A 22,423-nucleotide genomic window follows, 5' to 3' on the forward strand; every position below is an offset into this window, starting at 1 on the left:
TGATTTATTTTTATACGATTGGGAACCGTACTTATTGATTATCTATTTTATTATGTCTAGCGGGGCTAGCCTCTTATAAAGATGTTTAATCTAAATTAATATGTTGATGCTTGAATTTGTTCTAAATGATGTGGGAGCCATTTTGACTGGGGGAGAAGATGACTCCAGGTGCTGAGTTTGATTTGTTATTATTATTAGAAGTGTCGCTTTGTGCAAGTAAGATTAGCTACTTTCAAGGGAGACTATGCCGAAATTTTAGTATGTCTCCTTTGATAGTAGTCCCCGCACGACTCGCCCTAGATATTAGACTATTTTGGGGGCGGGTCGTGTCATGAAAAAATAAATGGATTCAACATTTGATTTCATCCTTGTTTGTTGATAACTACTACCCCAAGTCCTACTTTCTGTGTTACTCCTTGCGTTCTTCTTTCTCTCAAACCAAGACTTCATCCTACACAAAAAAAAGAGACAAAAAAGTATATGCAAGTAAATACAACATTATTATTCATTTTCCCTTTTATTTTGGAAGTATTGATGTATGTAGAACCATATGAAGAGGAAGGAGGAAGGTAGAAAAACATATAGTGAAAGAAGCGCAAAAAAGGAAAAGGTCTTGTAGATCATTGTATTGTCCTTTTTACGTATCTCTTCCAATTGTTAACTCATTTCTCCTATCTAGCTTACAGGAAAATGAAAACTGAAGGCAAAGATTTTCAGGTTTCTTAACAGTTCCTTTGTTGCTATGTTGATTGATAACTAATCAGTTGGGCCGCGCTTTACTGCGGCTTTGTGAATGAAAAAAGAAAATTATGGAGTAAATTTGAGATGAACTGGAGTAGGGAAGAGGTGAAGAAGCATTTTCAGTCGTGAAATGGAAGTTGTTTGATCCATCATATACCATTGTTTATTACATTTAAGATATGAAAGAAGCGTGAGATACAAACTTTCATATGTTACCTAGTCCTTTCTCTGCAATCTTATACACAATTGCATTCCAAAGCTCAAAATCATTTGACAACTTCTACTATATAATAAAATACCTGCATAAATAGAAAAATATAAGCATGAGTGTTGATATTGCGATAGGATTTTAAAACTAAGTTAACAAAAATGAGAAACTTGATCATGTAAGGATATGCCTATTCATGTTGCTCACAATAACCTTAGGTTGGCATGAGGGATGCAACTCGCTTCTGGTAGCATTTACTCACTAAATTCATAATTTTACCTTGCAAGAATGTAGGAAGCTCCATAACAGCCTAAAATTGACTATTAAAATAGACTAAACACACTATAATCAATAGATAATTGCTATGTTAAAAGTTGTTAAACCTAAGTAACAACTCTCATACAATCAAGCCCTAAATTTTAAGGTATGATAAGAGTGCCTCTTGGAAAAATGCAATACACCATGAGCATTGTACAAAGTAAATTTTGGATATCCATAGATGCAAATAAACTATTAACATGTTTGACTACGGTTTAGACAACTAATAAGTTTGAGTTTTATTCTTTGGCTAACTATGAACTGATACGACTGTAGAAACTTAGTTATTTTGATAACATGGTTGATAAAAATTAACATGCATAAAGTACAATTTCGTTAAGCCACAATGAAATAGAGGTGTCAATTGGAAACTGAAATATTAAAAATACAAAGAGATGATATGAATAGAAATTAAGTTATAGGGAGAATCCAGTAGAATGCCAACTTGCACTGAATCAAAGCTTTGGTTCCATGTTCTGTTAAAATCCACTATAGTCACAAATTGAGTTATTTGTCAATTAAAGGATGATACATTCTTAGTTTATTGGCAGAATTTTAGCCATTTAGGTTATGACATCCTCAGTCTTCTTTTGGAAGCAGGTTTCTCTGGCGTTGGCAACTCTGGGGGGTTTCTGACATAATCATTCCTTACGCAATACCCCACATGAAATACCTTGGTCCTACCTAGAAGATCTGTGTAAGAAATTGCTGGTGGAGCTGAATTCTTATTTTCTTGTCCTCCTTCATTCACCAATTTTTCACATGATATTCCAAACAAACTACCAGATCCCCTTCCTATTGCCGTGAATGTGACTGAATCAGTATGATCCACAACTCAAAACCTCCAATTTGTATCTGGAAGCATGAATTATTGGTCAAGAAAGAAAAGCATTTCCAGCTATAATTAGAATGATGTGTGTAGAGATCTGAAAACAATTATATGAATAACAATCTTAGGATTCAATTTTGTATTTGTATCTTTATAGCCAAATGTAAAAATCTTAATTGATGTTACATTTCAATCAAGATTTTTCTCTGTTTGTCATATTGCTTAGTACTTATGTTACAAAATCTATTGTAGGTGGTGTATGTTGCATTTATAATGATGATAATATTACATATTCTCATTTTTCATTTTGTTTGCCAAGGATGATGTGGTTAACCAAACCGTAAATATGATCATCATTTAATCATGCAGCAAATAGTAAACATTAAACAATATGATCATCATTTCATAAAAAAAAAAACAATATGATCATCATTGTAAATGCAACAGACAACACCTCTAAAAAGAAAAGAAAAAGGATTCAGCAATAGCCATACCTATAACCCGAAACGTAGAATCTCATCCTTCCTTCATGAAGACAAACCCGATCCTGCTTGACCTAAATTTATTCCAAATCAGAAGGATTACAATAGGAACTCAAACCCAATTCATATATGGGAGACCAAATCTAGCAGATTACCAAACTCAATCCCCAAATACAAACCAACAAAAGGAAAAACACTTAACCTTAAGGCCTCAAACCGAAGATTTTGTTGGACCTGATTCTTGGAGCTGGTAGGTTTCCTCCTTTTGCTTCAGTGCCATAGTAATTGGACTATGCATTCTCTGTATATCTAACTCTAAAATGGCAAAACTACATCAGAAGCACTTGCATATAAATTTTATAAGAGCTCATAGTCATTTATAAACAGGTGCAAGACTATATATATATATATATATATACACACATTACATAAGTCATTACAAATGAAAGTTCACTGACCTTCATACAGTAAGAGCTTGTTCACAGTCTTAGACCTGTTATCGAAACTAAAACATTACATATCAGGAGGTTTCAAAGTAGAGAATAACACAATAAACACTACCTATTTAACATAACCTAATATCTATCACTATAATGTAACACACACAGATGCATTTGAGATTAACTTAACCCCAAAAAGCCAACCATGTCAACCAGTGCCACCATCATGACTTGAAAATTGAGAAAGCATACGCTGACTGTCTTTTTTGGATGTCTAAGTTGGCAATTTTGGGGTTTACACCTTTGTAATTTACCTGTAACACCAAACAAAAAAAAACAGTCGACTCAAGTAACTACGTTTGGTATTACTATCAACGTGTCATACACATTAGAATAGGATCTGAAGTACTTATACTATTACCATTTTGCAGGAATGCCTGTGTAAGGCTCAAGTAGAATATACCAAAGAAAAAGCTGCTAAGATAAAAGAACGGAGAAAAAGGGGAAGAAAAAATAACAGAGAAAATCAATTTCACTTATTCAACTTATCAAAACAATCGACCATTAATTGGTGATTGATATATCCCATTTAAAATTCTTTGCTTTGTGTTTGCTTTCTTTCCACCTTACATTGTGGTGATCATCCTACTTGAACTTGATAAAATTTAAACCCTATCCACATTTGAGTTACGTAATCATTAAAAGATGAAAGATAACCTCAGTATGAAACTAATTCAGTACCAGATCATGACCATTTATAAAGAAAAAAATAACTCCCAACTTGAACAGTCGATTGAAGAATGTCAAGTCTGCCAACATAGCATGTCAGCAGAAGCCGTGTCTCAGACTTGCGAATCCATTGTTAATAAGCCATTGCCGCTTTTGGTTATCCCGTATTTGGAGTCCTAACAAAACAAAAGCAAGCATAAGGGAGAAAGAAAACAATTACATAAAGTCTGAAATATTTAACACATTGCTGAAAAAAGCAAAAAGACAACAAAACTTGAACCCAGTATAACCATACCCACGCACGACCGACAACCATACCCATAGTGACAATCAAGGCAAAAGGACATAAAAATACCAAAACTTGAATCCAGGACAACCATACATGCACACATCTGACAACCATACCCATAATTGTTGCCTCTTTGCCATAGCTAACTGACTTGAGACTTGAAATAGAGGTGAAGTTGCACAAAGTAGCAATCAAAGTAAATCAGCTCGCATTGTACATATATGCTATGTTTTTTTCTCTTTTTATAGGGAACAAAGAGCACTGAAGGTCAATTCATTTTTTCTTTAAACACAATTTACAAAAGAAAATAGTTGCAATGAAGGTTAAGTGGTCAACTTTTAACTATTATCTATCCTGCTTCCAGGCTTGTATCCACAGATTGGCTAGTAACTCTTTTATCTCCCTCTGTCTTCGTTGCACATAATTATGTATTCTTCCGCGAAGAACAAACTGTTGAAGAATCATTAATAAATATATAATGAAATTAGATCAAAATATTGAAAAACCAAATGGTAATCTATCTCACTTGTATTTGTCACATTGATGAAGGTTATCAATTTAATCTTTATCATTTCATTAATTTGTCCGAACAACTAAGCAAATTTATATCATACTTTGACAGTGAAAATGAATATCAATTCATGAACCCATTTAACCAAAAACGTACATTGACAACACAAAAAATCAAAGTAAGACCAGAATTAAACCAAGATATTACAGTACATGAGCTTTAGACATATGACTTTACTATATATTCATGGGTAGATTGTTGAACTCATGGTTGTTCTAACTTGCACAACATATGATGAGGATAAGAAACCATCAAACAAAAACATTAAGAAATTTACATCAACAACAACTTTGCACCAAAAAGTTGATCTGTGGGTATTGCGAAACAACCAAATCAATGGAAGTCGATTCTCCAAATACAGAAATAAGTTCATGCACGATAACCGAAATTGAAATGGAGCCAGAAGAAGGCTTCAAGCATACCTGAATATCCCAAAAGATAAACCAAATTGAACCTGTTAGAGTAGAAAGAAGTAAAACGAATCAATAAACAGAAGCAAAATTAAAAAGCATGAAACCCATATCATTCTAATTTGAGCTCCCCACATCATTCCAGGCGCAAGCTCAATAACTCAAACTCCCAAAGCATAGAAACAACTTACAGGAAGGAAACCCATCACCAACTCACAATGAAGAAGAAGAAGAAGAGAAACGGTCGTAACAAAAGGCAGAGAATAGTTCGGAAAAAATATTTCAAGAACCTAGAAACTAAAAGCTAAATTGAAGGACATGCACTACTCACCAAGCCACTGTGCTGAATTACAGATTCTCACAAAGCAGAGCAAATGAAGAGAGCAAAGTGTCTGGGTCTTGAGGTTAGGTGTCGAGCAACACCTGTTACTGGGTTGTGCAACCCCTCATATAACCCTCTAATTAAGCCCACCACTTCTGTTTATTCTGGAGACTAAACTGGAGGCATTTGCGTCAATAAATTGCTCAGTGGCATTCACGTTAATAATTCGGAAAATATGGGCTCTCCTACAAGATCCTTGTGAACATTACCGACATATAGCACGTCTAATATATAGTAAACTAGAGTGAGTGCCCGCGCGTTGCAGCGGGTTTTCTAAATTGTAGGCAAAAATGGACGTCTCACTTCTAAATCTCCACAAACATAGATGTGGCAAAGTATTTGAAAGAAAGAATATCCTAGTTATACAGGCTAGCTTGCTTACAACTGCTGCCCAAACAGCTTTTCAAAAATACATGATTTGTATTATTAGAATGAAATGTGAGCACATGTTGAAAGCTGTTAACCCACTGATGGGAGGTTGTTCAAATGCATATGTGTACTGTGTGCACCAAATGTCTGGTGCATGATACTTCAGCTGTTTCACTTTGATAGTCTCCGCTAATGTTGTTGATGGTTTAGTGTTGATTTCCTATCATAATGAGTGAGAAATTATGGTGTACATTATTAATTAATGCATATATTTGTCAAATTGAAAGTTAATACAGGGTAGTAATATAGATATTTGTTTATTGTGCTCTTGTAACATATTTACATGGCAAGTGATGATCAGAATTATATATTGTAAAAAAATGTCAAAATTTTAAGTTCATGCAAGCAATCTTTAAACAGGTAACAGAATCGACGACCTAATATCTCTTCATTGCGTTGTCAAAGGCTGTCGAATCAATTTCATCTTCTCTTATAACCCACGCACCTGCCAAGCTGCCTACAAAGAAGTATTTCTAAATTTGAGTCATTCATCAACGTGGTAACTGAATCTACAAATTTGAAAAGTAACAATGAGAATTCCCTTATGTAGAAACATACAAAAAACTACGGACATAAGGAACATGATCAAACATTGGTTGATACTGGGCATGTAAGATAATGTCATTGAACATGGAAACAGAAAAAACTACATTATATTGAAATCTAAATGCATTAAAGGTTACAGTGGGAGAAAAAAAGAAAAACTTTTGCCTTGTAGATGTTCACCAAGACCACAAAAATGTTCGACTGTGAGGAAAATTCAAATGTTCAATTCAAAGCTAAGTACTGAATGTTATATCAACTCTTGTTGTATCAACTCAATAGAATTTTTATAATTTGAAAAGTATTATATAGGCAATCAAGTAAAGCATATGTACAGTAAGCAAAAGCCCTCAGATTAAGAATTATGAATGAACCTAAAATTTAATATCATTATTTTTTTGGCAGTAATGTAGCACAATAAAGTAATTATAAATCAATATTCTAACATCAAAGTTCCATTTTATAAGCACTTAATCATATGTTTTGCTATACGTTAAACCTCTTATACCCAAAGCACCCAAAACTATAATAAACTTTAGACACTAATACTCATATGCTGGGACTGAATTTAAAGTAAGCAAGAGTTGGGTATTCTAAAAAAGAAGAAGAGATTATTAGATGATACATGCTTTGTCTGAGTTTGGCTTTGTATGGATAAAATTCTAAATACCTGAGATGCTCAAGAGAGAGAATAAAAGGAAAAAATTACAATCTATGCCGAGCAACCTACATTTCTATCCATGAGAGAGGCAAAGTGTCCAATAAACCACATTAAAAACCAAAAATACAATTTCTCAAACTTGCTCTATACTATAAAAGGGCAAAAGTATTGCCCAAATGGCCCATAACGCAGAGTTATAATGCAAATGCAGAGAGAGCTAACAAAAAATTCAAACCAATCAAAAGGTAATTCAGATTATATAAGTATAAATAACATTATATAAGTATGATTAACCTATCATGACTATTAGTTAAAGGTAATTCAGATTAGATTCTACACTAAGGTATTTATTACATTCACAGTTGAGTGATTGAAAAATCTATGTATAGAAGATATGCATTAAGATGCAGCTATAACTATAAAATCATATATTCCACTTCCCCTATTTTACAAAATAACATAAGTTGTTATCTTGCCAATTAAAAATTGAGGCTGTCATTGAAGCAATGAATTTTTTTGAAAGTAGGAGGTCTGTAATAGTGATACAGTGCTATAGCTGCTGCTAAAACCTAGAAAGCTAGAAAGTAGACAGTAACGTGAAGGAGGAATTAATTTAAACTAATAATACAATCAATCCTTTGAAGCACAAATTTATAAAAACAAACTCCAACCTGTGTGCAAGTTTGGCACCAAATCCTTATGCCTTGACATGCACTCTCTCATCAAGCTCTACAGAATCTGAAAAGTTACAATAAATGAAATTGGCATGCTGTTCTGGATAGACAATAGAGGTATTAGATGGAAATCATCAAACATGTTTTTGTCAGCATTGTCTATACTAAATACTTCAGTCAGAATTGAATAAAAAAGGTAGTAGCTTATGTCAAAATTCAATCTGAACAAAATGCAATAGATAGCTAGTTAATTTCGAATCAAGATCTATTTTGGAAAGCAAAACCTATGAAATTGATAAGAGCAAGTTATATTTCCCAAGATAGTACCTGAGGAAATCGATCTGATCACATAAATATGATTAAGAGTTGGATATGACTCTTTGATTATTAGCTTAAAATCCTAATGATTTGCAAAAAATATAAACAAAACAGAACTGTTTGGCTGCACACATCATTGCCTAGTTGTAGTTAGGATCAATATGAAGTAACGTCAATTCACTAATAGATCATTTGACAGCATGACTGAAATTTATTTAGAACTTATATATGAATTCAAGACTCCAATTAAAAGTTACATAAAGCAAATGATACCGTACACAAAATTACAATTTCAGCAAAGGAAACCTTCATCGAAATCTTTAAACAACAATATAAACTGCATCACATAAAAATCTCATAGAAAATTGCTTTCTGGACTGAACAGTAAATATTCAAAATAAAAACAAAGAAATTATTCAACTACCTCATCTAATTATTGACAGTGAGCCTGAGCTGGAGTGAGAACACAAAACCGAGCCTTCTTCGTTTGTCGATCATTTTCAATCGATATCAATGTCTGCTACAGAATAAAATTATAGCTCTCTGCCAACAGTCTAAAACCCAAAACGAACAAAGATTACGACATGAAAGAAGAAAAGAAGAAGAAAATCTGCAGTGTAAAGATGTAATTTGACAGAGACTGACTTCAAGAGAAGAATACCACTGCCCACATTACTATGGAAGTTAGAAACGAAATTGTTACAGTGATATAGCATTGTATCTAGGTTGTAGCAGTAGGATCTTCTATTAGAAACAAAATTGACCCGAATGCAAACACTAAGGTAAAATGAATGCAGGTTGAAAATCTTAGAGTTATTCAACAGTAGAGAATGAAATGTTAAAGAAAAATTAATACCATGCAAATGAATTTAACTTTGCACAACTTTCTCAAAATAAATCTATCTATTTTTTTAAACATAATCAATTTATTTCTCATAATCAAACTTACGTTCATACAAAATGTTATATGGCTCCAATTAGGTACAACATCTATTTATTATGCAACAAAAGAAGATAAATTGATGGTTAGGTGGCTTACCTTGTTTGATATGTCACTGCCTCCAGAAGGTTTGGATACTGAAGGTCAAGCCATAGCACTCCTCACTTTTATTTGGTCATATACGATACTAATGCATCATGTTTGGCACCACTGCTAGAATGCAATGGCAGTCAGAAAAGAAATAAAAATCAAAGCAAACCCAAAACCCAATTTGTGAACAAACCGACATCAATTACCTCAAGAACATCAATGCAATTTGCCTCCACTTCTCCTTCGCTCTATCATTTTTTGTTATCTGAGCAAAAGAGAAAGATAAAACTCTCTCTCTCTCTCTCTGATTTCAAATAATTACAGATTAGAAGAGAGTGGAATTGAATAGAAAGACTTGCCCATTAGAACATAAAAGGTTTAGTAAAGAGCCAACCATTGTTCAACTCTTTGACAACATGAAAACCAAAAGCTCTGCCCTTCCATCCGTTGGATAGATAGCAAATAAAAAACCCACCACAGCTACATACATGGATATTTGAGTATTATTCTGCTCCAGCAACAATTACTCCTCCCCAAGGCCCCAACTGAAGAACCAAATATAATCAGAACGAACGATAAAATACAAAAACTTACCCATACTCATCTCTTGCTGAACAACCCCAATTCCAAATACCCAGATATCCTTACCGAATACGAACGACGCCAATGAAATCAATATCTTCTCTCCCACTCTTGCTCAGCCTGCCCTCGTTTTCTTATCCCAAAATCCCAATTCATCTTCTATCACAACTCATAGGACCTATCATGAAGTGATTTCTTCTTGGAGACGACTATGAGAAGAGTGAGGGAACTGAGAAATTCAAGAATAGCACTTCATACACATAACATACCTGAGCAAAAAAAGATAGCGAAAAACAACTAATTATTCCTCGAATTAGGTAAATCTGAAACTGTCAGAGTACCCAACAATTGACTACTGCCTAAATTTGAGAAAAAAATGAAGTGTACCAGATAGATAAACCACTGAAATAATTCCAAGCTACTCAGCTCTCTATACTGAATTGAGCATTCCACCACACTGATCAATAGAAGTCCACAGTTGTCAAAAGCAAAACCATCAACATTGTATACAAATAAAAATCACAAAGAAATGAGAGTGAATTTGAGAGCACTAACAGTAGCTGGAAAACAAAATTCAGAATCAATAGCGCACATCACAACCACCATCAAATTCTTCCAAGAAATAAAAACCCATAATCAAATTCAAATTAAGCGTAAAACAAATAGCCAAACAAAATTCGGCAGCAGAAATTCAAATGAGACAAAACATGTTCAACACTCACCAATCAACAGAGGTGTACAGCTTCAAAATCAAGCGATTATAATCCGCAAAGGACTTGACCACTGTTGTTAGCTTCTTCCTCTACTCTCTCTCTCCACAAACAATTATTTCTCCCATTACTCGAGCAATCTGTTCAGATATTTTATATAAAAGATTGGACCACAATAGTTAGCTTCTGAGTTCAACAACAAAAAAGAACAAATTCAATTGTGAATGTTCATACGAAAATCACTGCCACACTCTTCTAACCGAATGATCCAACCAACACCAACTACCAAAGAGCAAGAAAAAAATTAGAGAAAAAAGGAAGAACAGAATAACCAATCCTCAAAATCAAATAAAACGTGAACGTACCCGGGGAAAATCGCTTCTACTGCCGACATATGACCTTGATCTCTCTAAATTGTCGACAAAAAACCAAATTCTGATAAAGTTTTCCAATCAATTAGATGAATGAGGTAGCAACCGATTGTTATAGAAGCTTCACGAATCAGGAGAACGACGCGGTGAAGAGCGAGAGGAGGAAAACATTATGACACGTGTTGATGACCATCTTCATTTATAGCACGGCGAATGGCAGGACCGCAATTAGCAGAAAATAGAGGGCAGAACTGTAATGTCCGCACGAGCTGGGAACAGTGCTTAGCTACAATGCACCGCCCAACTCAAAAATAGTATATAGTAAATATAGTTATGATGGCAGTCACGTAAATTTTCTGGACATCAAGGGCTATTTGCCAAACTCTTATGAACAGTACTACCACCTATAGCGTGTCTAATATATAGTAAATGTCTACAACTTTATAGAGGTAAAGAAACACCTTTACCCATATGCTTACTACAATGAACTAAAATTCATAAAACCCCTACCCAATGGGCGCAATCACATAAGGAAGGCACTGCTATCGGGCTTGAGGCCGCTTAGTTTTCTACTGAGCAAGATCACGAACCTACCTCAAGCTTAATGAAATGCTCATAATAATAGCAGCCTCCTCTTTAGTGAACAATTCCTCAATCACTGAGCCTAGCCACTCTCTCTCATCATCATCAATCAACTCACAGACCCTCATCTCTAATAATCCTTCCATAGACATCGAGAAAGGCTTAAAAGAATGTCGAAGTGGAATCCACGGGAGCTCCCACACCCTAATGTCCCTACCATTAGGCCTCATCATTTAGCCCGCGGACCCGAAAAGCCCGCGGAGGCCCGCAAGCCCGACGGGCTTTTACCCGGCCCCGCCCACGAGAAAGCCCGCCAAAGCCCGCTTCCGTGGGTAGAGGACCGGGCTTAAATTGGAGGTGTGAAACCCGGCCCGGCCCGTAGGCCCGGCACGTAAAAGCCCGCCAAATAATAAAATATTATACATACATATTTTATTAGGTTTAGAATAAAACTATTGTATTATAAAGCAACTATATTAACGAAACTTCTTGGGATCGATCAACACTAGTAGATATAATCGGTATATATATTTAGTGACCCTGTAAAAATTTCATCCGATTCGGAACTCGTTTTACCGTCGAAATTTCCGGTAAACCGAAAACAACACTTATATGTCATAAGGGAATACCCATTACCAAAATGCGAACACCAAAATTCGTTTGCATATGTGAAATCACCTAATTTTTGTCACCGATTGTGTGTGGTCGCACCAAGGAAACCAATTTGGCAAAGCCCCGGTCAATGAGGATTTTAATATGTCAAAACGCATTGTTCTTTGTTGACCGTAGGTACGGACGGTCAAACAATATCCAAAACGGACGAAATTTTTACGGGTTTCCTAAATATATATACTCATCACATTTACTGGTGTCGATCGATTATATTTCGAACTACAGTTATTGATCGCCGAAACGTCTACTAATGTATCATAACCTTTTATATTAGGTTTATATTAAAACTAACGCATTATGAAGAGACTATATGAAAGAAACTTGTCGGGATCGATCGACACCAGCCGATGTGATTGGTATATATATTTAGTGACCCTGTAAAAATTTCATCCAATTTGGACTTCGTTTGACCGTCGGAATTTTTGGTAAATCGAAAACACCACTATTATGCCCTAAGGGATGACCTATTACAAATATGCGAATGATGAAAGCCGTTTGCATATATGAAATCACATATTTTTTGTTACCTATCGTGTGCGGTTGAACTGAAGAAATCTATTTGGCAAACTCCCGGTCAATGAGGTTTAAATATGTCAAAACGCCTCTTTTTTAGTTGACCGTTGGTACGAACGGTCAAACCATGTCCAAAACGGATGAAATTTTTACGGGTTCCCTAAATAAATATACCGATCACATCTACTGGTGTCGATCGACCATATTTTGAATTTGAGTTGTCGATCGCCGAAGTGTCCACTAATGTATTATAACCTTTATATTAGGTTTATAATAAAATTATCACATTATGAAGCGACTATATGAAGGAAACTTCTCGGAATCGATGGACACCATCCGATGTGATCAATATATATATTGAATGATCATTTTTAAATTTCATCCAATTCAAACCTCGTTTAACCGTTGGAATTTCCGGTAAACCAAAAACAACACTAATATGCCCTAAGGGGGGACCAATTACCAAGATGTGAATTTGGAAATTTGTTTACATATTTGAAATCACCTATTTGTTTTATCGTGCGCGGTCGAACTGAAGAAATCTATTTGGCAAAGCCCCGGTCAATGAGGTTTAAATATGTCAAAACGCCTCTTTTTTAGTTGACCGTTGGTACGAACAGTCAAACCATGTCCAAAACGGACGAAATTTTTACGGGTTCCCTAAATATATATACCGATCACATCTACTGGTGTCGATCGACCATATTTTGAATTTGAGTTGTCGATCGCCGAAGTGTCCACTAATGTATTATAACCTTATATTAGGTTTATAATAAAACTATCACATTATGAAGCGACTATATGAAGGAAACTTCTCGGAATCGATCGACACCATCCGATGTGATCAATATATATATTTAATGATCATTTTAAATTTCATCCAATTCAAACCTCGTTTAACCGTTGGAATTTCCGGTAAACCAAAAACAACACTAATATGCCCTAAGGGGGGACCAATTACCAAGATGTGAATGTGGAAATTTGTTTACATATTTGAAATCACCTAATTTTTTTACCTATCGTGCGCGGTCGAACTGAAGAAATCTATTTGGCAAAGCCCCGGTCAATGAGGTTTAAATATGTCAAAACGCTTTTTTTTAGTTGACCGTTGGTACGAACGGTCAAACCATGACCAAAACGGAGGAAATTTTTACGGGTTCCCTAAATATATATACTGATCACATCTACTAGTGTCGATCGACCATATTTTGAATTGGAGTTGTCGATCGCGGAAGTGTCCACTAATGTATTATAACCTTTATATTAGGTTTATAATAAAACTATCACATTATGAAGCGATTATATAAAGGAAACTTCTCGGAATCGATTGACACCATCCGATGTGATCAATATATATATATATTTAATGATCATTTTAAAAGTTCATCCAATTCGGACCTGGTTTAACCGTCGGAATTTCCGGTAAACCAAAAACAACACTAATATGCCCTAAGGGGGGACCAATTACCAAGATGCGAATGTGGAAATTTGTTTACATATTTGAAATCACCTAATTTTTTTACCGATCGTGCATTGTTGCAATGTGAAAACCATTTGGCAAAGCCCCGGTCAATGAGATTTTATTATGTGAAAACGCCTCTTTTTTTTGTTGACCGAAAATTCCGACGGTTAAACGAGGTCCGAATTGGATGAAATTTTTACACGGTCCCTAAATATATATATCGATCACATCTATTGGTGTCGATCGACAATATTTTGAAACTAGAATTTATTTGTGACTTTTATTTTAGAATGTTTTATAATAATTCTTTTATTGTTTCAAACCCTTAAGTTAGAGTATTATATTGTTTTTCTACTACAAGCCCGTAAGGCCCGGCCCGTAAAAGCCCGCAAGGCCCGATTCGGTCCGGCCCGCAAAAGCCCGCATTAGGTGGGCGGGCTTGGATCTTCGTATTTTTGAAAATACCGGCCCGGCCCGCCACATATTTAAATTTATTAAGGCCCGGCCTGTTGACGAGCCCTACCTACCATCACTCACTTAGTACCTCAAGCCTTGACCAAGGACCTCTCTACCTGCCATAATTGACCTCTATGTATACGAAACATCACCATTAATTTCAGCAAAATCTATCCAGCTCCGCTGCGTGCAGTGCCAGTAAAAGTTAGTTTTATAAAAAGAAAATAAATCAGCAGCCATGTAAAAACTAAAAGAACCTCATTCATAAAAGTTGAAGCACACCATTGGAAAGGGAAGAGGCCTTGAAGTCATGAATGACCACATTAAAAAGAGACTAGTCACCTTGGCTATTGGGACCATAAATTGGAGGAGCTCAGCTCTTGTTACAGGTGTGCATGACAAAGAACTACTGATCATCCCTCTTAATGTATTGCATGCATGCAAAGACACGTAAGCACCATGCAAGGACACATGAAGTGCAAGGATACATGAAGACTAGGATATAAATGAGGGAGAGACATACTAGAAAAAGAACAAATTTTTACTCTATTTTTACGTTTCCCTTTCCTCTTTGAATCAACATCAGTCCAGAAAAGCCCTAAACCACCTACTCTACTTTTACGTTTCCCTTTCCTCTTCGAATCAATCTTACACGGCACTGTAAAACAATTCTTCCGCCCAATCTAACGCTTCACACCTTCCAACTCACTAACAAGACACTTTGTTTCACTCAGAAAGATAAGCTTGGGAAGATTTAGAGCAATAAGCCCTTTAACTGTCCAAGGGTTCCCAATCCCCTGGCAGTTCCAAACTATAACATTCATGGTCGTGATGGGTCAAGGCAGACGGACAATCGAGAGTACGCCCTGAACTCTTCTTAGGAGACAACGCAGCTACAACAACCTTCCTCACAGCTACTCTAGCCATACTAGCTTTCTTCGGAGACACACCCTTCCACCAGAATTATGAATTTTCGTGGGCTTTTGGGCCCTTAACACAAATGAATTCCAAGTTAAGTAGGTTTCCATGTTTATACGGGTGTTTCATGCATTTTCCAATCATTTGGATATGTATTTTTTTTAAAGTATTCTAGAACCCAAATTCACATCCAATCAAATAGCAAATCAAAACAACAAAGAGAAACATAAAACCCCACTCCCTTAACCCTGCCGAGAATCAACTTCTCTACTTATTGGCTTAATAATGTAAACTTTTAAAATTGAGGAAACAACAACAAAGAGAGAACGCATAGAACAAAAAAACTGACACTAACCCAAGGGTATTACATATATCGAAATAATGCACTAACACATCAGTACACCTATTATCTGTTAATAAACAATTACTATGATCGAGCTCTCTCCATCTGCTAAACTTTGGTTCTTTTCAGAATTGTAACAGCCCGCCCCTTAACCAACAAACCATAATCAACTTCTCTCCTTATCGCCCTTAATGCTGGAAACTTGCAGGCATGAGGAAAGAACGACGAAGAAAAAAACAGCAAAGGAAAAGACTGACAATAACCAAAGGCATATTAGATATGTGGATTGACATCATATCATTCATATGTCCTACAATCAGTGCACTTATTATCGGCAAGTAAACAATTACCAGAACTGGGCTCTCTCTATATGCTATGCATTTGTTCCTTTCTTCGAAATTGGTAAGTAAGATAATGTTAGCTTCACCTAAAGATGCAGAGATAAATATTAGCAATGTAGTTATAGAAGTAAGGTAGTCCTTTACAAAAAGCTTATAATAACAATTATTATAATCTATAAAAGAGTCATCAGGCCCAAAAGTGGCAAGCGTATGTCTTGGTTCAAGATATCAATATATATAAACTTATTGGAGCTAAGAAACTACGGAAAAGGAAACAGGCACAAACTCAAAGCCAAAGATGATCAATCTAATTAAGACACAAAATCCATAATTTTCTTCATATGCTGTTTGTCAACTAAGTTATCTAAAAACCAAAACACAAAATGATAGATTGAATCAGCAAAATAAATGGTATTGCAAGGCTTTAAACTCGTACCTCTGAATTTCATATCTTCATATTTTGTTGCTTTGATTTATTTTGAATGATTTAAGCTACGCATTTACTAACCTTATAGGCAGTGATATCAAAACCACAACACTACAATTAAGAGCTCCATTGCACTTCCAATTTATAAATAGACCAATAGGAAAATCAATACGGCTTTGCAAGGACTTGAACTTAAAATCTGCACAGTGAGACCAACCATGTAGAACAAAAAAAATTAAGAATAGGCAAAATTTTAACAACAGTACATGAAGTATTGTTTACTGAGAATTAAGGTTATTTAACTTTTAAAACTACCACATAAGTACATAAATTATTCAAAACAATATATTTTTCATACATTTAGTTAATTCCACCGTTAAAGTCATGTAATTCTCAGTTAAATGAGGGGTAAATTTGTATTTTGCCTATCATACTCTTCTCAACACCTCCGTTGGCCACCCCATCCACTAGCAAGAGTTCAACTGTTCAGGTTGAAATCTTAATCATACACTATGTTCTTCTCATTTGCTTCCTTCGCTCCCAAGATGGCTTAGGATACAAAAGTTGCTTCTTGCATCAAGCTTGCTCTTCATCTCTGCAAGATCGAAGTCACCACTCACCAGGAACTCAAACTGAACTTGGAACCATGTTCAACTATACAATTATAACCTAAAATGTCCAAGATGAAATCTTATGGAGTGAAGACAATTAAAGATCAGTAGTCGCCAATTGAGATTGAAACTTAATTGTGGCATGCTCAACACAACTAATATCAATAATCTCGTTGTGCTCATACGACCTAGATATTTACTTTTTCAAATTTCAACATTAGTATCAAACTATCAATTTCTATCTTATAATCATGTAAAAATTGATAAGAAGAGTTGGTGTTTTACCTTGATCATCACTAACAGTGACAACATCCTTCATAGAACAAACAAAAGGAAATTAGTATAAATGGTAACCTCGATCATGATCCATGATACCCAAATCATCAAATTATTTCAGATCTCGAGAGAAATCAAAACAAATCAATTATACCAGTCACGTAGAGCATGACAAGAGCGTTGAATTTCAGACCTCATCATCTTTAGTTATTGCTAGAAAATGTGTGTGAGAGAGAGAGAGAGAGAGAGAGAGAGAGAGAGAGAGAGAGAGAGAGAGAGAGAGAGAGAGAGATTGGGGGAAGCCGAGTTAAGTCCTTTGATCATCCTTAAAGAGACAGAGTTACCCTTGTAAAGATGACGGGAGGTTTAACAGCTAACAGAATCTTTCACGATGTGTACCAAAAATGTGTTAAATTCATAAGTTCATGTACTAATTATGTACTAGTTTTGAAAGTTGAATAACCTTAATTTTAAGTGAGCAATATTTCATCTGGCGTTGTTAAAATTTTGACTTAAAATTAAAAAGTACCGTTGCTCTATTGAGTAATTATTTTTTATATAACAACACTAAAAGGAAGCTGCAATGGATGACTTTGCGGGGGATGACAGATTCCCTACCATCGGCCACATGCTAGTGTCTTCTACACCTTGCATGCCAATCTAACGAGCACTAGGATGTAGAATTCAGAGTTCGAAGTGGGCGGTGTTCAATCACCCAATTCTATGGAATTTTCAACATTATCCACACCATCCTAGTCTCTTTCCCACTCCACTGGTCATCATCCTCGTCTCCTATTTCAGTTTGAAATGCATAACAATATGTAACTATGAACATACCTCGGACTAAAGTATCCTTCATGAAGCATTTCCACTCCAAAATATCAGCAAGGAGTCAATATCAATAATATACGATATGAATAATTTCCAGGTCCATAGCCTCTATATAACTCAAAGTTTGTCATTCACATACCTTACTTATTTTCATCACTATGGAGGAGCATTGGGTGTCGGTGATTATTCAATATCAATAATAAACAATTAACAAATACTTGTTGAACTTAAAAGATCAATGATGTACCAAATGTAAGACCGAGTTTATGAGAGAATTTAATAAACCAGATTTGATGAATTTCCAAGAAATGATTTCAATACCAAGTCCAACAATGAATAACAACACGAGTCAATAATCCAGATTCACTAGGTATCACAATAGTGAAGAACATAGAACAAATGAATCCAAACAATGAATCAATGAACACTCAACAGTTCAAGAACAATGCTTATCACAAGACAAGCAAAGCACAACAATTTTCCAATCTTGGTAAGTGAACAAGATACGAGGTAAGGATATCAACCAAGAGCAAACTTAACTCAAAGAATAACTCTAGAGTCAAACGAACTATCAATGATTACAACATTGAATTCAAGACTCTAGACGAACTAGAAAACTATAAAGTTCTTCTAAAACTTTATTCTCAAACCTCAAAGTCAAAACAATTTAAGGTTAAATTATTTGCACGATGGGCTAAACTACCAATAATTCTCTTGGAAAATACTTCTGAAAACAAGCGAAGCATTTTTCCAAATCGCTTTACAAAATTCCATTTTGAAAAAAAAAAGTTTCCAAAATATTTATGAGCCAGAGAAACTTTTATGGTATCCGAACCTTTTAAATCATTTAAAATCAAAAACTCATAAGTATTGCTCTGATACCACTTTCTATAACGCCCCAAACTGCACCTCACTAATTGAAGCACGTCACAGTGTCGCATGTCAATAAAACATAAACCGAAAACCTGATTTACATTTTCAAGTGATGCAAGACATTTTCTATAAGAAAATTTTCAAGTAACACATCAAAAGCTTAAAATAATTTTGAAGTGAAAATCATTATTCTCAAAATACATTTGTCCGTCTAGAAATTGATATAACTGATATTCCGAAATAATGAACTGAAAGAAGGAATACCAACAAAGCTCAAGAAGTAGCTTTAACTAAGTTCTGAAGACTACTAAAAAGTGAATATAATTTACAATGAAAATCGAGATACGGTTTAACCAACTTGAATCACACACCCTACCTTATCCTCCACTATCTCGTACCAGGGCACAGGTAGTTACAGACACATTGATGCATGGTCCATGTCTCATTTAACTTTGAAAATATTTGTTTGACATGCCAGTGTAAAACAAATTTAAAGAAAGAATGAATGACAAACTTAAATAAAATCACTTGACTTGAGAATCAGTGCCAGATTCTCAATACACGGGCCCAAAATCCAATATTTACTGATAGCTGATCCTATAGATCAACTACACGACCTTTACTCAGATATACTGTAAAACATGTAAGCGTAGTAAGAGTGTCCACTATCAAGCTACGTACACGTTTCAAGTCCGTCATTACGATCGAAAACTCGCACGACCTGTGTAACTAATCCTCCGGAGGTTTATGGGATTGAACCCAATGAAGTCAGTGCCACCCCTCGCTCTTACGCCATCACATCTCTTACGGTTTGGTTAATACGTTCGTAAATAAAACAACCAAACCACGACATGCTCCATTTATAAATAAAATTTGGAAAGCTCTAATCGAGATAAATACTAAACCCCTACCTGGATTCAATGCTTTCCTCGCGTACTCTACAAGTCACAAGCTTTCCATTTCCGTTCACTGGGTAATTGGAGTCCCTTGTCCCATATTGTCGGCTTAGAGATCATCCAAGAGATGGGATGGAGACTCTAAATTGGTCATCAACTAAATGAAAAGGAACTTAAGTGCATGAATCTTAGACTCTTGTCGTATCATGCTTTAGCTGATCAAGTAGTTGACTCCTTTGATCGTATATCCTTTATCCACTTCCCAAGAGAATAAAACCAGGAGGCCAATGAAATGGCCCAACTTGCATCGGGAATACAGATCCCAAAAGGTGAAAATTCTCGAGTTATCAAAATCGCAAGGTATACCCACGCAGCGCTGGGTGAGAGAGGGGAGTCTCTGAAGATATTTAGTGGTTAATGTTGAATCAACTCATTGGAGAGTTCCTATCATAAATTTTCATAGAAGCCCTGAAGGAAACCACAACAAGAAAACTCACTATTTGGCTGGGCATGTCCTTGTATACAAAGAAACAGTATACCGCAAAAGTTCAAATGATCTACTACTTCTTTATATAAAGGGGCAAGAGACTTTGGAAGTCATGAGAGACGTCCATAAAGGAATATATGGTGCATATCAGGCTGAAGTCCAAATTAGATGGTTGATCCGAAGGCACGATTTTTACTGGCCGACAATTTTGAAGGATTGCATTAAGTTGCCAAGGGTTGCAAGAAGTGTTAAATTCATTCACTTGTCCAAAGAGTTTTGGCCAACATTCTCCACCCAATTGTCAAGCCTTGGCCATTTCGGGGTTGGGCCATGGGTATCATAGGAAGCATAAGACTCCCATTTTCAAAACAACATGTGTGGATTTCAGTCGCCGCAGACTATTTTATGAAATGGGTTAAAGCTAAGTCGTACGTTACAATTTTAAGCTAAACGGTGATCAAGTTCGTGGAGGAAAACATCATTTATAGGTTTGGGATTCTTGAGACTATTACGACCAATAGAGGTTTAGTTTTCATAGCCGAAACAATGCATGAGCTTATGGATAGTTTAGGTATCAAATTAACTCATTCAACTCCATACTACGCTCAAGTGTTAGGTTAATATTAACCTAGTAATGTTTGCCTTATTCTTATTCTTTTGCTTTATATTTTTGTATATTTATTTATTTCTTTTTACGTTTCCTACTCATACTAGGAAAATGTGCAAATGATCGGAAACACGTCAAGAAGAGTGGATTTAGCGCACATTATGGATTCGGGTGAAAGTTTCAAGCCAAAAAGAGCAAATGTGGAGATTTCATAAGAAAAGAAAAGTCAATGCCGGAAAATGCCGGTTAAACTCCGGCGATGAGAAGGTGGTTGCCGGAAATGGTGGTGGTTAAAGTCAATAAGTCTATGAAGCATATTGGTGAATTATGAATTGTAAATTTTAATTTACAATTTAAATTCAAAATAGAAGAAGACAAATGAAGGAGACAATTTCAAGAACAAGATCCTCAATTTGTGCTCCATGAATTGGGGATTTAAATTTAAAATAGAAGAAGACAAATGAAGGGGACCATTTCAAGAACAAGATCCACAATTTGTGCTTCTACATTTATCCACCATATCTAACCATTCATCCCCTTACATCTCCACCATTCATTTGTGATCTTAAGACCTTTAAATACCCTCATTCTTCACAAATTCGTGCATTCTCCTTCACCACACTAAAACTCCATCAAAACTTCATATTTTCCATAGTTTTAACATAGTTTTCTTAGGCCTAAGTCATAGATATCAAGTTGTGCAAAGAAAAGTGTAAAGTGTCTTGAGTTTTCACCAAAAACTAAAGATCCTTTACACCCTTGATCAATCACAAACTTGTTTCATAGATTTGGGTCACTTCACTCTCTTTATCCTCTACTCATACTCTTTCTCAACCCTTGTTCTTTGTTCCTAGATTGTGTGGATAAAGTATGGTGTTCATGGAGTTCTTCTTTTGTTAGAACCCATTAATACCATACTTAGAAGCATTTTCTTTCTTATTACATCTTTGTGGGTAGTAAACCTTTAGAGGTACGGTTTGGTATCATTTGTACCAAACCCTTGGTAATCTCTTCTCTCTTTACTCTACTTCTCTTTTGATGTATTTCATTTTCAAGGGTGTTGTATTTAATGGGTTGTGAGTAGTTGGATTTGAGGCTAGGCTAGCCCTAGCCAAACTCATGTGCTAATGAATTCATTTTACTTTTAATTGATGTTGATGCATGTTGAATCTATGGGCTTCTACACTTAAAATGCTTACTAAATGTGTTACTAGTTTTGTCACCTAGAAACATGTTTAGGTAATTAATGAATCGGAACTTGAACTTGACAACTTCTTGAATCCGTGAGCATGTGTAGCCTTTAGGTGGTGGCTTAGTGTTTCTTACGGGAAATACTAAGTTGCTTGAATTTCTTACCATGAACTTAATGCTTGTTCCATGAGTGTAATTATTCTAAGGGAGTGTTATGCTT

General features: G+C 35.4%; 1 long non-coding RNA gene across 3 annotated transcripts; it reads right to left on the reverse strand.

The window, feature by feature from the left end:
* Positions 1 to 1,494: 1,494 nt before the first annotated feature.
* LOC126796131 (uncharacterized) lies at positions 1,495 to 5,485 on the reverse strand. 3 transcript variants are annotated; one of them, XR_007672305.1, is made up of 6 exons: positions 5,349 to 5,485; positions 5,030 to 5,061; positions 3,037 to 3,923; positions 2,781 to 2,893; positions 2,591 to 2,652; positions 1,495 to 2,122 (listed from the first exon to the last, which is right to left on the reverse strand). It is a non-coding gene; the product is annotated as an uncharacterized LOC126796131 (long non-coding RNA). The 3 variants fall into 3 exon arrangements; XR_007672306.1 differs by having other exon boundaries at positions 2,591 to 2,643; positions 2,781 to 3,923; XR_007672304.1 differs by having other exon boundaries at positions 2,781 to 3,923.
* Between the last annotated feature and the right edge of the window lie 16,938 nt (positions 5,486 to 22,423).

Source organism: Argentina anserina, chromosome 1 (genome assembly GCF_933775445.1).
Source record: "Argentina anserina chromosome 1, drPotAnse1.1, whole genome shotgun sequence".
Lineage (NCBI taxonomy): Eukaryota > Viridiplantae > Streptophyta > Magnoliopsida > Rosales > Rosaceae > Argentina > Argentina anserina.